Here is a 13,933-nt window from a genome sequence, read left to right as displayed (position 1 = left end):
GTCTACTGCTAAGTGTATTCCTCCAAGGAGATCACTGATGAAAAGAAAGGCTTTATAAACAGCAAAATATGTATATCAGCACTTTTACAGTAGTAAAGAACTGGAAACAAAGTGGATGTCCATTATTTGGGAATAACTAAATAAATTACAAAATGTGAATGTAGCAGAATATTATTATAATACAAAAAGGGACAAACATGATAAATATAACATGGAAAGATTTCCATGAACTGATAAAAACTGAAGTAAGCAGAGCCAAGGGAAAAATATATATATGCACAATAACTACAACAATGTGAATAGAATAACAATAACAAAATGAATGTGTATGTATAGCTTATCCTCAAAGAAGACATCTAAGAAGAAACCTCCCTCACTACTTTGCAGAGGTGGGGGAGGGGTGGTCCATAGGTGTAAAATATTTCCTGTGACATCAGATTTTAAAGATGTATTGATTAATTATGCTGATTCTTCTTCTTTTTCTTTCTTTTTTCAAAAAAAAAAATTGTCAGGGGCAGCTAGGTGGCGCCGTGAATAAAGCACCAGCCCTGGATTCAGAAGGACCTGAGTTCAATTCCAGCCTCAGACACTTGACAATTACTAGCTGTGTGACTCTGGGCAAGTCACTTTACCCTCATTGCCGTCCGCCCCCCCCCCCCAAAAAAAGAAAACAACTAAAAAAAAATCTGTCATAAGAGATAGCTCTCTGAGAGGGGAGGAAGAAACATGATGAGATAAAAACAAAAGGTAACAAAAATGGGTTTTTTTTAGATTGTCTATTCAGCTCAGGTTGGAAGTACAGCAGCCACTCAAAGGTCTTATCTCACTTCTGATTGACATGAAAGCTTTGACCTGTTTGTATTCCAACCCTGATTCTTTCACAGCTCCTTAAAAAACCTGACAGTCCCTAACTCCTCAGGCTCATCTTTTTGGTCCAAGACTTAGTGTGGACTCCTGATCCACTTTAGCCTTTTTGCAGCTCAGAACTTATGGCCTCAAAATATCCACCAGCCGCAACCTCCCCAGTAGCAGGGATTGTACCATGGCTGGCAAAAATTCTTTTTTTTTTTTTTAAAGTGAGGCAATTGGGGTTAAGTGACTTGCCCAGGGTCACACAGCTAGTAACTGTCTGAGGCCAGATTTGAACTCAGGTACTCCTGAGTCCAGGGCTGGTGCTCTATCCACTGTGCCACCCAGCTGCCCCACTTTTTTTTTTCTAAAGAAAGTAATAGCACATGTTTTGGTGGGCATTTCAGGAGAAAAAAAATGATAGAAACACAAATCTATGCAACAAAAAATACTTTTGGAACAACCTTCCAAGACAAAATAACTTAAAATAGCTTTTTATTATAGGGTTGCATCCTGGGTGAGATCATGTTTGAAATTAAGTGGTGAATCAATGGTAAAATAGTCTTGGGATCTGCCAAACATTGTTCAAAATCACAGCCTAGGGAAAAAGAATGGGAAAAGAAGCCTTTATATGAATGAGTTCCAATTCTTTGGTGGAATGAGAATAGAATAAATTGTATTACTTGATTAACTTGAATGTTGTCCTGGTCTAGGTTATTACACAGTAGAGAGTTTTAAAAATATATAATAGCCAGTGTCTCTCTTGTTAGTCAGAAACAAATATTTCTGTGCTGGTTACTAGGCTGTTATTAGGACAATATACTATCAAATATCATTGTATGTGATGTACTACCAAAGTGACCTGGTTGCCTCGTAGACACCTCTATATCAGAGGTATCAAAAACATGGCAGGAGCAAATTAAAATGTAATTGAGAAATATTTAACAAAATAAATAAAAATACAATAAAACATAGCTAAATGCTTATATGTGCCTTTCTAAATCAAGATATGGCCTGCAAGGGTCCTTATGTATGGCCTAGATGCCCCCATTTCTATTTGAGTTTGACACTACTACTTTCTATATAGTTATTTCAGTATTGTCAATAACTTCTTTCCATAGGCATGATGTACCAGAAAGAGTAAACCTGAAGACTTGAATTCAAATCCTCCTTCTTTCATTTGTTTCCCTTGTGACTGGTCAAGTCACGTCACAGTTCAGGACTTCTGTTTATCATTTTTAAGATGAGGGAATGGGACAGTTTCTAAAGTTCGTTCCTGCCAGGCAAATGTGCTTGGTAAATGTTTGGGGAGGGGAGTGTGTATAAGACATACTTTTAAGTTTCATCTGCATTATTTAGATTTTCTCCATCACTTTCTTAAGTCCAAACAACCAACAAAACAACAAAACAACCTCTGATTTGTAACTTTATGAGCTTTTTTTTTTTCACACTGAAAATTTAAGTCAATTCTTGCTAACCTGTCCAAGTTAGGTCCTGGACACCTCTGCTTTCAGTTCTAAGTCCTGTTAATTTATGGCCATTTTGGTAACTGAACCACAGTTTGTTAAGAAGTTATTATATGTTTTAAAAAACCCTTTTTTAAATAAAGAAATTGCTCCCTTATCATAATTACTCATTCACCAATGGACCTTTGATTTCATTGGTATGAGGAATTCCCAGTGAGGAAGGTCCTTCCACCCATGTAGATCAGCATGGTTCTATAGCTTAGGATCTTAGAAAGTCACCTAGGGCATTGAGAAGTTGTGACCTGTCCTCAGCCACACAAACAAAACATGTCCAAGACAAGACTTGAATCCAGGTCTTTGTGAATCTTCCACCAACTCTTTCTCTCCATTACACCATGCTGCCTCTTAGACATAAGTAATATTTGGCAAATTCTCAATGTTTGCCTTTTCCCAAAGCATTACAAATTACTGGCAGTTCATCCTATAGAGCTTTATACCTTGCCATTTATTTTCTTGTTGCTCATAGACAACACATAGACCAATGATTTACCTCATTAAATGAAAGAGATTAAGAAAAAAGTACACTTTAATATTTTCCCCTTGTAGGACTTTGTTACTCTATAATATAATATATATGACATATTCTCTCTATAAATATATATAAAGACCCAACAGATACCATAACCATTCATATTAACTCAGGCCTCCTTACTGACATTTGGTGTGAATGAATACTGTCCTCAGAATCAGAAAACCTGAGTTCAAATCTTGGCTCTGATGTTTCCCACATCATGAGCTATGAGAAATTATGCATTTGGACCCCTATTCTATTCAAATCTGTATTAATCAGTTCATTATTTTACATAAATCATATGGGGATTAAATAAAATAAGTTCATATAGTAAGCCTTTATAGTAGGCCTCAAACTTTAATATAATGTTCACTACTTTTTTTTTACCAGTTATGAAGCTCACTTGTGCAACCACAAGAATGCTGACAGAGGTATATTCATCCTGTTTTGCCCAAATTCAGTGTCCAAACCCAGTGTGGGTGGGTTGCCCTAACTTATTTTTGTACCTCTGGACCACCCTCTCTTGCCCAACATGAGCAGATTACAATTTTATGGCTATCTTATGACCATTTAGTCAGCAGGGATGGCCTGTGCTTCACCCAACCCATGATTTCCCCGCTGATGTCATTTTTGGCCCTCTAGAGCAATCTCTATCAACCAATGAACGACATTCTATTTTACCATACCACTTTTGTATATTTGGGTATAAAACCCTATAAAAACAAGGCCCTGGGGATCAAGAGTATCTCAGATCATTAAGATCTGAGGTCTACTTCATTGGAGGGGGCCATGGACCATTTGATGAGGTGCTTATTAGCTTGGAATTCTGTCTCAGTGACTTTTTTTTTTCTCAGTGGCTTTTCTTGAAGATTGGACAATTGTTGACACCACAGAGCAAGACATTGTCCCTCTTGTGACCTGTTTCCTTATTTGTAAAATAGTTATGGTAATTTCAACATAGGGAAAACTGACCTTCCAGGCAGCAAAATTCCTGACCCCAACCAGATTAAAATGTAATGGGGAAATGTTTAGCAAAATAAATAAAATAAAAATACAATAAAACATAGATAATGCTAATTTGTGGTTTTCAAGGTTAATATACCTCTGAAGGGGTCTGTTTCTGTTTGAATTTGACACCACAAGGGTAGAGGGGAGAGGAGAATGCTGGCCTTGGAGTTAAGAAGACCAGGAAACAAGTCCTATCTTTGCACAGACGGGATGTCTGATCCTGAGCAAATCATTTAACGTCCCAATGCCCTAAGCAGCTCTTTAAAGTGATGAGTTATTGATGTACAAATATGTAGGGTACTTTCTACTTGGGAAATTCTTTACAACAGTGAACTCATAGGCCTGGATTAAAACAAAACAAAACCAAACCAACAACAAAAAAAAACCTTACAAGGTTCTTGTGAGGAAATTACTTTGTGAGCCATAAAGCATTATATTAAAGTTAGTTATTATTATAGTCACAACTCCTCAGAGAAATCAAACAGGATATGACTAAGTACATAAAATAGGAATTGGAACAAAAATGTTAACCACTACTCTAAACAATGTTACTGTGTTCTTTCAGAGATATTCACTACAGGCACTCTAAGGAGCCCTAGCTCTGGGCTCAGGCCCACTAAGTTCTATCCTGGGAAAGCATGACCTCTGAAGCAGGGTAATTAGGCTCTTCTCATGCTTTCTGGCCCATTATTCTCCCAACCCAGAGCAAAACTCTAGGGAAGATATTTAAAACAATTATTAGGAATGGCTTGTGATTAGGGTGTCCCCCCAAAAGGATTAATCGGCTGTCTTCTTGAAAAGTACTTGATACAGGGCAGCTAGGTGGCGCAGTGGATAGAACACTGACCCTGGAGTCAGGAAGACCTGAGTTCAAATCCGACCTCAGATTCTTAACATTTACTAGCTGTGTGACCCTAGGCAAGTCACATAATCCCAATTGCCTCACAAAGAAAGGAAAAGTACTTAATACATATAATAGATCAGGTATAGGATACTTATTTGTTTTCTCCACCATAAAAGAAATACTCAAAACACAAAGAGGTTTATCAGTGTGCAATGACAAATACTTGAAACAAAATTAAACTTACAGGATCCCCCCAAAAGATACAGAAACAAAAAAGGTACTTAAAAACTCATAGAACCCCATCACTTCCATGATACTCTCCCAGGAGGTTGATACTTGAAACAAGAAATATGAAAATATTTTGTGGAACTCCTAAACAGTTTGTTTCACTTTCATCTTGGATCTGTACTTGATTAGCAACTCATGCAAGGTCCATATCTTCTGGCAAATCATGTCCCGGCTTTGACTCATCCTCCTCTTGGTAATCATCTTCTCTGAGAAGATACTGCTAAACCAGCTGCATTCAGACCCATGAACTATGTTCTCTCATGGAATCAATAGTATTTGAGAGCTGGAAAGGACCTCAGCAGTTATCAAGTCAACCCCATTAAAAAAAAAAAGAAATTCCCTCTATAATCTGCCCTCAATTCCTGATCTCAGGCCTCACATACAAGAGACATCCCAGGGATAAGAGGAATTATTTCCTCTTCCATCCTAAAAGCATATCTCTTCAACCAGACATAACTGACTACATTATCTTGTCATGGTGGATCAATTCTGTTTAGCAAACATTTTGTTAAGTGCTTACTTTGTTAGATGGGGCAGCCAGGTGGTGCAGTAGATAGAACACTGGCCCTAAAGTTGGGAGGGCCCCTGGGCAAGTCACTTAAACCCAGTTGCCTTCAACCATCCAGTGCCATCTCCAGTCATCCTGATATATATCTTGCCACTGGACCCAGATGGCTTTGGAGGACAGAGTGGAAATGCAATTCACTGCAAGTCATGACATCACCCTGATGTCCATGGTCCTCTTTGAGAATGAAGGACCAACAACAAAACAACTTTGTTAGACACCAGGGCCTTTAAGAAGCTTGCATTTAATTAGGAAACAAAATATGCATACAAAAATATAAAATATATACAAAATCATTTTCTGGGGAGGGCACAAATCTAATATAACAAGGGCTCCAGAGAACATAATGAAAGTCTAGGAAAGAATAGAATTTGGACCACAGAAGGATATATCTGACATACATGAAGATAAGGGGAAGAGTTAGTCAGATGGTCCCTATTGGTCTATCCAGCCTACAACTCAGAAAATCAAGGTTACTGAGTTTACATATATATGTATGTATGTATGTATGTATATATATATATGTATATATGTATGTATGTATATATGTGTATGTATATATATATATATATATGTTTCAGTAGATCATTTCCCCCTTCATAGCAGTAATGGTAATATTTTTTTATTGAATAGAATTTTATTTTCCAAAATATATGTAAAAACAAATTTTAACATCTTTTTTTTTTTTAGTGAGGCAATTGGGGTTAAGTGACTTGCCCAGGGTCACACAGCTAGTAAGTGTTAAGTGTCTGAGGCCAGATTTGAACTCAGGTACTCCTGACTCCAGGGCCGGTGCTCTATCCACTGTGCCACCTAGCCGCCCCAACATCAATTTTTAAAAAAAATTGTGTTCCAACTTCTCTTCCTCCTCCATTCCCACCCCCCCCACCCACTAGAACTCAAGCATTTCAAAATAAGTTATACATGAGGAGTCATGGAAAACATTCCCACATTAGCTAGGTTGTGAGAGGAAACAGTCAAAAAAAAACCCCAAAACTTCAGATTGAGGAATTGTCGAAGACAAATCTCCAGTCCCCACTACAAAATTCCTGGCATTACTTCCAGAAAGATCTAAGGAAGTGATGCATGGATGGATGGATAGGTGGGTGTGTGGGTACTATGTGCCACATGTTGAGGAGGAGAGATTTGAAGTACTCATTACATTTGTAGTTCCTGAGTAACAGTTTATGTGCTGGTAAATATTTTTTCATGTCCATTTTTAAAAATTATCTAAAAATTATATATATTATATGAAATTATATATAATTTTGTATATGCTGACATGAAACAATGCTTTTTACATTTTGTGCACTCATTTCTGAGGACTTCTGGTTTTTATATTTCTCAGGCCTTGATTCTGTTTTACCTTGTTCTCTAGAGTCTAAGAATACCTCAAGGCTGAAGCCAGGAAGGAGAGAGTAGATCATTCTGATCACCAGGTTAGATGCTATGATATTTATGGCTGGTTTTATAGATTGTTTTTATAGCTAAAATGTGAAAGCAAGCTTTCTAGGACTTAATACAGTATTTTACTTTGTTCTCTTTGCTATCTAAGTCATCTTGGCCATTAGAAACAGCGGTTGTTCTCAGCTAAGCTAATCTAGTAAAATATTGTCTCCAAGCAATCAAAGGCACTGGGAAGTGAAAGATTGAGCCAATTTTCTGACACCCCCCTCCCCAGCACTTTTTCTGAAATTCCCAAATAATAAAGGGAAAAGATAGTTATTACGCCTTGATCATTTGGATAATGGCTTTGCTCCATTTTCACTTCTATAGTCACAGTCATAGTGCAGTATCACAGCACAGTACTTCCAATACTGTATTATTTACATCTGAAAACTAATTTCCATTATAACTATTCAGAATAAGCAATGATTAACTTTGTTTCCAGCTACAGATTCAGTGTGATGGAAAGAGCCCTGAAAAGGAGGGAGACAGAAGAACAGAACTAACTAACTAGTTACCTGATATTAGGCATGATGTCTCTTCATCTTGATAAGCTTCAGTATACTCATTTGTAAGATAGGGGTTCCCCCCCAGGTTTTTGTCATTTTTTTCTTTCTTTGATTAGAGGTGGAGGACAACAATTGGGAAGGGGAATTTAGAAGTGGTTTCAGTGTTGTTAATGATTAGATCACGGTTGTTGCACCTAAGAAAAACAGTAAGTACATTTAATATGTGTTACAATAGGGGCAGCTAGATGGCACAGTGGATAGAGCACCAGCCCTGGAGTCAGGAGTACCTGAGTTCAAAGCCGGCCTCAGACACTAAACACTTACTAGCTGTGTGACCCTGGGCAAGTCACTTAACCCTAATTGCCTCACTTAAAAAAAAGAAATGTGTTCCGATAGTGAGTGCACAGTGGATAGAACTCTGGGCTTGGAACCAGAAAGAGAGTTAAAATCTGACCTCAGACACTTACTAGCTGTGTGACCCTGGGCACTTGTTTGCCTCAGTTCCTTGCCTATAAAATGATCTAGAGAAGGAAATGGCAAACTACTCCAAATATCTTTGCCAAGAAAACCCCAAAATGAGGTCACAGTCAGACACTACTAAAAACCCCAAAATGGGGTCAAAGAGAGTAGGACTGAACTGAAAAATGACTGAACAAAGTTATCCCATCCTTCTAGTAGGACTGATAAGAAATATGCCCCAGGTATTTGTCTTGTTGCTGCCAGGATTCAAATACCTAAATGCATCTGTGGTTTTGCTAATACTGAAGTTCCCTCCAATGATGCCAGTCACAAGTCATTGATGCCTACCCGTGCTGTGAGCCACGGTCTATATCCTTTCAGTGAGTTCAATATAGGGGTTCACCTATTATGTTGGAGACTTTCCACCATTTTGCTTGATGTCAGGAGCACTCAACATTAATGAGCACTTCAGCTGTTTACCTCCAATCCCTGGCTGTCATCCTTGTCACCGACCACTCATCCAGCCACCCCCTTTGTGTAGACCTTCATCATATCATGCCTGGACTATTACAACAGGATCAAACCCTCTGGCATTTCACAATATGGTCTTCTGCTACAATCTGATAACACTGACCATTTTATTCCTCATATATAACACTTATCTCCCAACTCCGTGACTTTTCTCTGGCTGTCCCCCATGCCTCCTCACTTCCTCTTCCTGGCTTCCTTTAAGACTCGGCTTTTATAATAGACATTTCCTGTTTCTCTTCCTTCAACTGCTAGTGCCTTCCAAGATTAATTTGCATTACATTGTATCTTGAATATACACAATAATTTTTATGTCTCCTCCATTAGAATGTGAACTCTTGATTCTTGTATAAGTGACTCAAGAATTTTGTATATTTGGGAAAGTTTATATGTGTGTGTGTGTATATGTCCATGTTGATTTATATTCTTATATACCATTTTAGTATTAATGAGATCTAATATTTTGTCAAAGCCTTTTGTATCTTCCCTTTCTTGAACTAGGTTGTACTATATGATGTTCCCTCAACTCCCTCACAATTATATTACCTCCAGCAGGGATCTCCTCTTTACAAACTTGGTCAAATCCAACTAATAATAATAATAGCTCCATTTGTGTTTATATAGTTTATATGTGCCAAGTGCTATGCTAAGCACTTTACAAATATTGACTCATTTGATCTTCACAACAACCCTGGGAGATTTTTTACAGATGAGAAAACTGAGGCAGATAAAGTGGTAAGTAGCTTGACAAAGTCAGGCAGTTAATTACTTTCTGAGGCTGAATTTGAACTCAAGTCTTCCTGACTACAGGTTTAGCATTCTGACCACATCAATTCTTTGTTCCCTTTAGAACCATTTCTTCTCCTCTTTAGGCCCCTTGAGGACTAGGGTCCAGGTGATGTAGTTTCCACTGTCCTTGATGAAGAACAGCATTTGTCACATTGGTTTTTATAACTCTTTTCTATTGTTCTGTTGCTATTTGTTTTTCTTGGATGTTCACCCTTAAGTGCCCTTTGCATGATTTTGTTTCGTTGGAGATCTTACCACTTTTTAAGCTGATCTCTGCCACCACTTTTCTCTGTTTATTAGACAATGCTGCTCTTAAATTTTCCAATATCCTCCATATATTTTACAAACAAGTTTATATTCTAATCTAGTGTTGCCTTTGGTAGCCATCTCTTTTTTTTTTTTTTAGTGAGGCAATTGGGGTTAAGTGACTTGCCCAGGGTCACACAGCTAGTAAGTGTTAAGTGTCTGAGGCCGGATTTGAACTCAGGTACTCCTGACTCCAGGGCCAGTGCTCTATCCACTGCACCATCTAGCTGCCCCCAGCCATCTCTTCTTTCAGAAAATAAATTGCATGTTTGCTGAATAAGGTTTTTTCCTGGACTCTTATGGGTTTTTTTTTTTTGTGGCAATTAATTTACATTGGTTAAGCTTCTTTGTAAAATTTTTATAATTGATGTCACTGTGGTCTCTGTTATCTATTTCTCATTTGGGATTGTTAATTACTTGTTTAAATAGTTGAGCACTTAATCCCTCCCCGACAATTACTCAAATTTTCCTTTTTCTGTATTTTTGATTTCTAATCCTGATCTTAGTTTTGATAATTCAGTGGTCTAACTCTACATAGACAGCTGACTCAGGGATAACCTGCCATTGCATAGCTCAAAATCTAGCCAAGGAGTTTGTAGTAACTCAGATTACCATATCTATGAGTTGCCATGTTGTACTTCATTCAAGCTGTTTTCTTCTAGTGGTGGTCAATCTCATAGGCCCAGCTCACCTTTCAGTAGGCTGCAAAATCCATACCCACCTTAGAAGTCTAAGCAATAGCTGTCAGAGCCCCAAGCCACAGTGGGGAGGGAGAGTGACAGAGACAGAGAGACAGAGGAAACAGAGATAAACAGAGACAAACAGACAGAGGTAAAGACAGAGGCAGACAGAGAGAGAACAGAAGTTGTTTCTCCTTTTAAACTGAGTCCATGATTCTTGATGCTCAGTTACTAGTCATCTTCAACATAACCCTCAGTGATGGGATCTATGCAAATGAACCCTAGAACCTCTAAGTAGTAATGTATATACCTTAATAAGTGTCAGAAACATGAGCCCATCACCTTGTATGCTTCTCAGGATGGTCCCCATCATCCCAAAGTGCAAATCTCTCAATATTGAGTTCAAGAACACATCTATCTATGGCCATGGGGTTAGAATGCATGCTCCATGGCCTCAACATTGATACAAAAAACTAGGGAAATTGTTTTATATTTTATCCCACAGGCAAAAGGGAGCTGTTGAAAAGTTTTGAGTAGGGGTGTGACATGGTTAAATATGGTTTAAGAGGATCAATTTGGCTTTTTTGTGGAGGGAAGAGAATGGAAGAGAGAGCATAAAGGGGCCTAGATAGGTGAAAGAAGATAAGGACCCTAACTTAGATAGAAGCTGTGTGGGAAGAGAAAATAGAACAGAGAGTTAAGATGTTTTGTCTGTAGGATGAAGAATACTTCTAAGTCACCAAACAAGGACTGTGAGGAAGAAGGAAAAGTCAAGGATGGCACTAAGGTTTGAAACCTGTTTGTTGGAAGGATGGTGGTACCCAAGAAAGAAATAGAAAATTTTGCAGAAGGGAGGAATTTAGGGGGAAATATAATTAAATCTACCTTGAACATTTTCAAATTAATTCATTAAACATTTATTAAGGGCCTACTATGTGCCAGGTACTACAGTAGGCCTCAGGTCATTGCCCTCAATGAATTTACATTCTATTAAGTGGATGGGAAAGGGGTTATTTGTCCAAACATAATAAGACTAACTAACATTCATATAGCACTTTATGGTTTGCAAGGTACTTTATAAACATTATCTTATTTGATCCTAATAAGAACCCTTGGAGGTGGATGCTATTACTATCCTCATTTTGCAGATGAAGAAACTGAAGCACAGAAAGGTTAAGTGACTTGCCTATGGTCACACAGCTACAAAATGTCCAAGGACAGATTTAAATTTAGATTTTTCGGACTCCAGTGTTGGCACTGTAGGGGCCAACTTTAATATGGGGAGAGTTAATTGGGTGGCTTGCCAAATATTGGGGTTGAGAAAATAATGAGGGACCTCTAGGTCCAAAGTTTCCTCCCCTCCAAACTGCCTTTTTTAGTGATTTCTCCCAGGCCAATAAGAAAGGAGATTAACAGCCTCTTTTCCACAAACAAATCAGGTTTTATTAATGGGAATAAAATACACAGCAAAGGTGAAATTAATAAGGTCAAGAACAAGGGAATAGGGAAAGAGGAAGATGGATAATCTACCTGGCTCTAGTAAAGGCTGTCTCAAACCCAATCTTGATTTCAGCTCAGCTAATTCAAAGAGTTGGATTTTATTAACTCACCACCAGGGGTCCATAATTTCTATGGGAGTCAGCTGTTCAGCCTGTCTTCAGTCAGCTCCAAAAGCTTCTCCCAGACAAGAGAGAGTGCTACTTCCCATTGGGGTCCCTTTTTCTACTTTTTTCTCTCTCCCCCAAAGGGGAGGTCCTTCAAGTTGTGTGGCTGAGACTGGTCCTCTGTTGATGACGAAGTCCACAGCCTCTGAGGACACTCCTTCTCAGGGTTGGCCAAGTTGAACTAGGTTTAACAGGTCAGGCCAGGTGTGGCTCAAAATCTAATCATCTTTTTTTTTTTTTGGTGAGGCAACTGGGGTTAAGTGACTTGCCCAGGGTCACACAGCTAGTAAGTGTCAAGGGTCTGAGGCCAGATTTGAACTTAGGTCCTCCTGAATCCAGGGCTGCTGCTCCATCCACTGCCCCACCTAGCTGCCCCTAAAATCTAATCATCTTAAGTGGGTACTTAGTAGTTTCTCATTCAGACCCAATTCAAACACTACTAAATCAATCAAATCGGACCCCTGGACATCTGCAAATTCCATTATTTTAGCACAGCACTCTTTCCATCCTGCCACCAAGAGGGGAGATGGAATATCTTGTAAAGGGAACAGCTAGATAGCAAAGGGCTTTTAAGAACCAAACTGAAACTTTGGCAATTCATTCTAGAGATAAGAGGGAGGCATTGGAGTTTCTTGTTAATTCTTTGTTTACAGTCAAGTATCCCTAGGATGATTAGCTTTGAAACTTTGTCATTCACTTTTCTTTAAATCTGGCATATAAGAGGAATCTACTAAATATTTATTTAATGACATGTTACCTCTGCATAAAGCCCCTCTCCCAGATATCTAAAAAACACCAACGTTTTCATGGAATCTCAATAGTATATGTTTTTATAAATATTTTGTTCAATCATTTTTCAGAGGTAATCGATCATCTGGGGTTTTCTTGGCGAAGATACTGGGGTGATTTTCTATTTCCTTCCTCAACTCACTTTACAGATGAAGAAACTGAGGTAAACAGGGTTAAGTGACTTGCTCAGGGTCACACCGCCAAGTAAGTGTCTGAGACCAGATTAGAACTCAGGAAAAAGGAGTCTTCCTCACGTCAGGTCCCCGAGCTCTATCCACTGTGCCACCTAGCTGCCCCATATACACAATTGTTTCATATACAATAAAACCTATAGTTAATGTTAATTTGTGGTTTTCAAGGAGATCATACAAGCTATTCTTTAGAAAAGGGCATACAATAGAAAACTTAAATTGTACAACCTTGGACAAGTTATTCGGTTTCCTCATCTTTAAAATGAAAGCATTAGACCACTTTATCTTTAAATTCCCTCCTCCATCCTGGTCTATATTTCTTATTCTTCAGTTTTCCAAAGCCAAAGGCATTCCACTTGCTGTAAAGCCTTTAGTCTCACTTTCTCTTCCTAAATGTGGGACATTTCCTTAAGGTCTCAAAGAGTCTTTCTATTCCTAATTTAATCCTTTTTGAGGTTTAGGTACATTCCTCTGCATGAAGCCTTTGCCAATTGCCCCTCCCGACCTTTGTGCTGAGCTACTTTGTATAGATTTGTATCCACTTTATATTGATGCTTCATATACATAGATACATATACATACATGCATGCTCATACACACATACATACACATACAAGTACCAAGGGGAAAACAATCCCTATCGAAATGAGCTTACATTCTTATGGGGTGGGGGAAGAACACAGGTGCATACACACACACACACACACACACACACACACACACACACATATAAATACATTTTATATACACATGCACATGTATATATGAAAATTGGGGAGAAGTATACATATGTGTATAACAGGGACTGTATGTATGTATATTCCCTACTTACAGTTATCTTACGAACAGTTGGAGTTGGGGGAGGGAGACAAGTGCAGGTATATATGTGTGTGTGTTTAAATTTTATGTAAAACCCACATGTGCATACATAAATAGATAAAATTTGGGGGTTACATGTATTACAATACATACACATACAAC

At 38.3% G+C, this 13,933-nt stretch overlaps 1 protein-coding gene across 1 annotated transcript in view; it reads left to right on the top strand.

Annotated features, from left to right (window-relative positions):
• RIOX2 (ribosomal oxygenase 2) overlaps nt 1-13,933 on the top strand; it is a 61,262-nt gene that overhangs the window by 9,290 nt on the left and 38,039 nt on the right.

The sequence above is a fragment of the Dromiciops gliroides genome, chromosome 3 (assembly GCF_019393635.1).
Source record: "Dromiciops gliroides isolate mDroGli1 chromosome 3, mDroGli1.pri, whole genome shotgun sequence".
Taxonomy (NCBI): Eukaryota; Metazoa; Chordata; class Mammalia; order Microbiotheria; family Microbiotheriidae; genus Dromiciops; species Dromiciops gliroides.
Note: the sequence above shows the minus strand (reverse complement) of the source record. Positions and strands in the feature narration are given on the sequence as shown.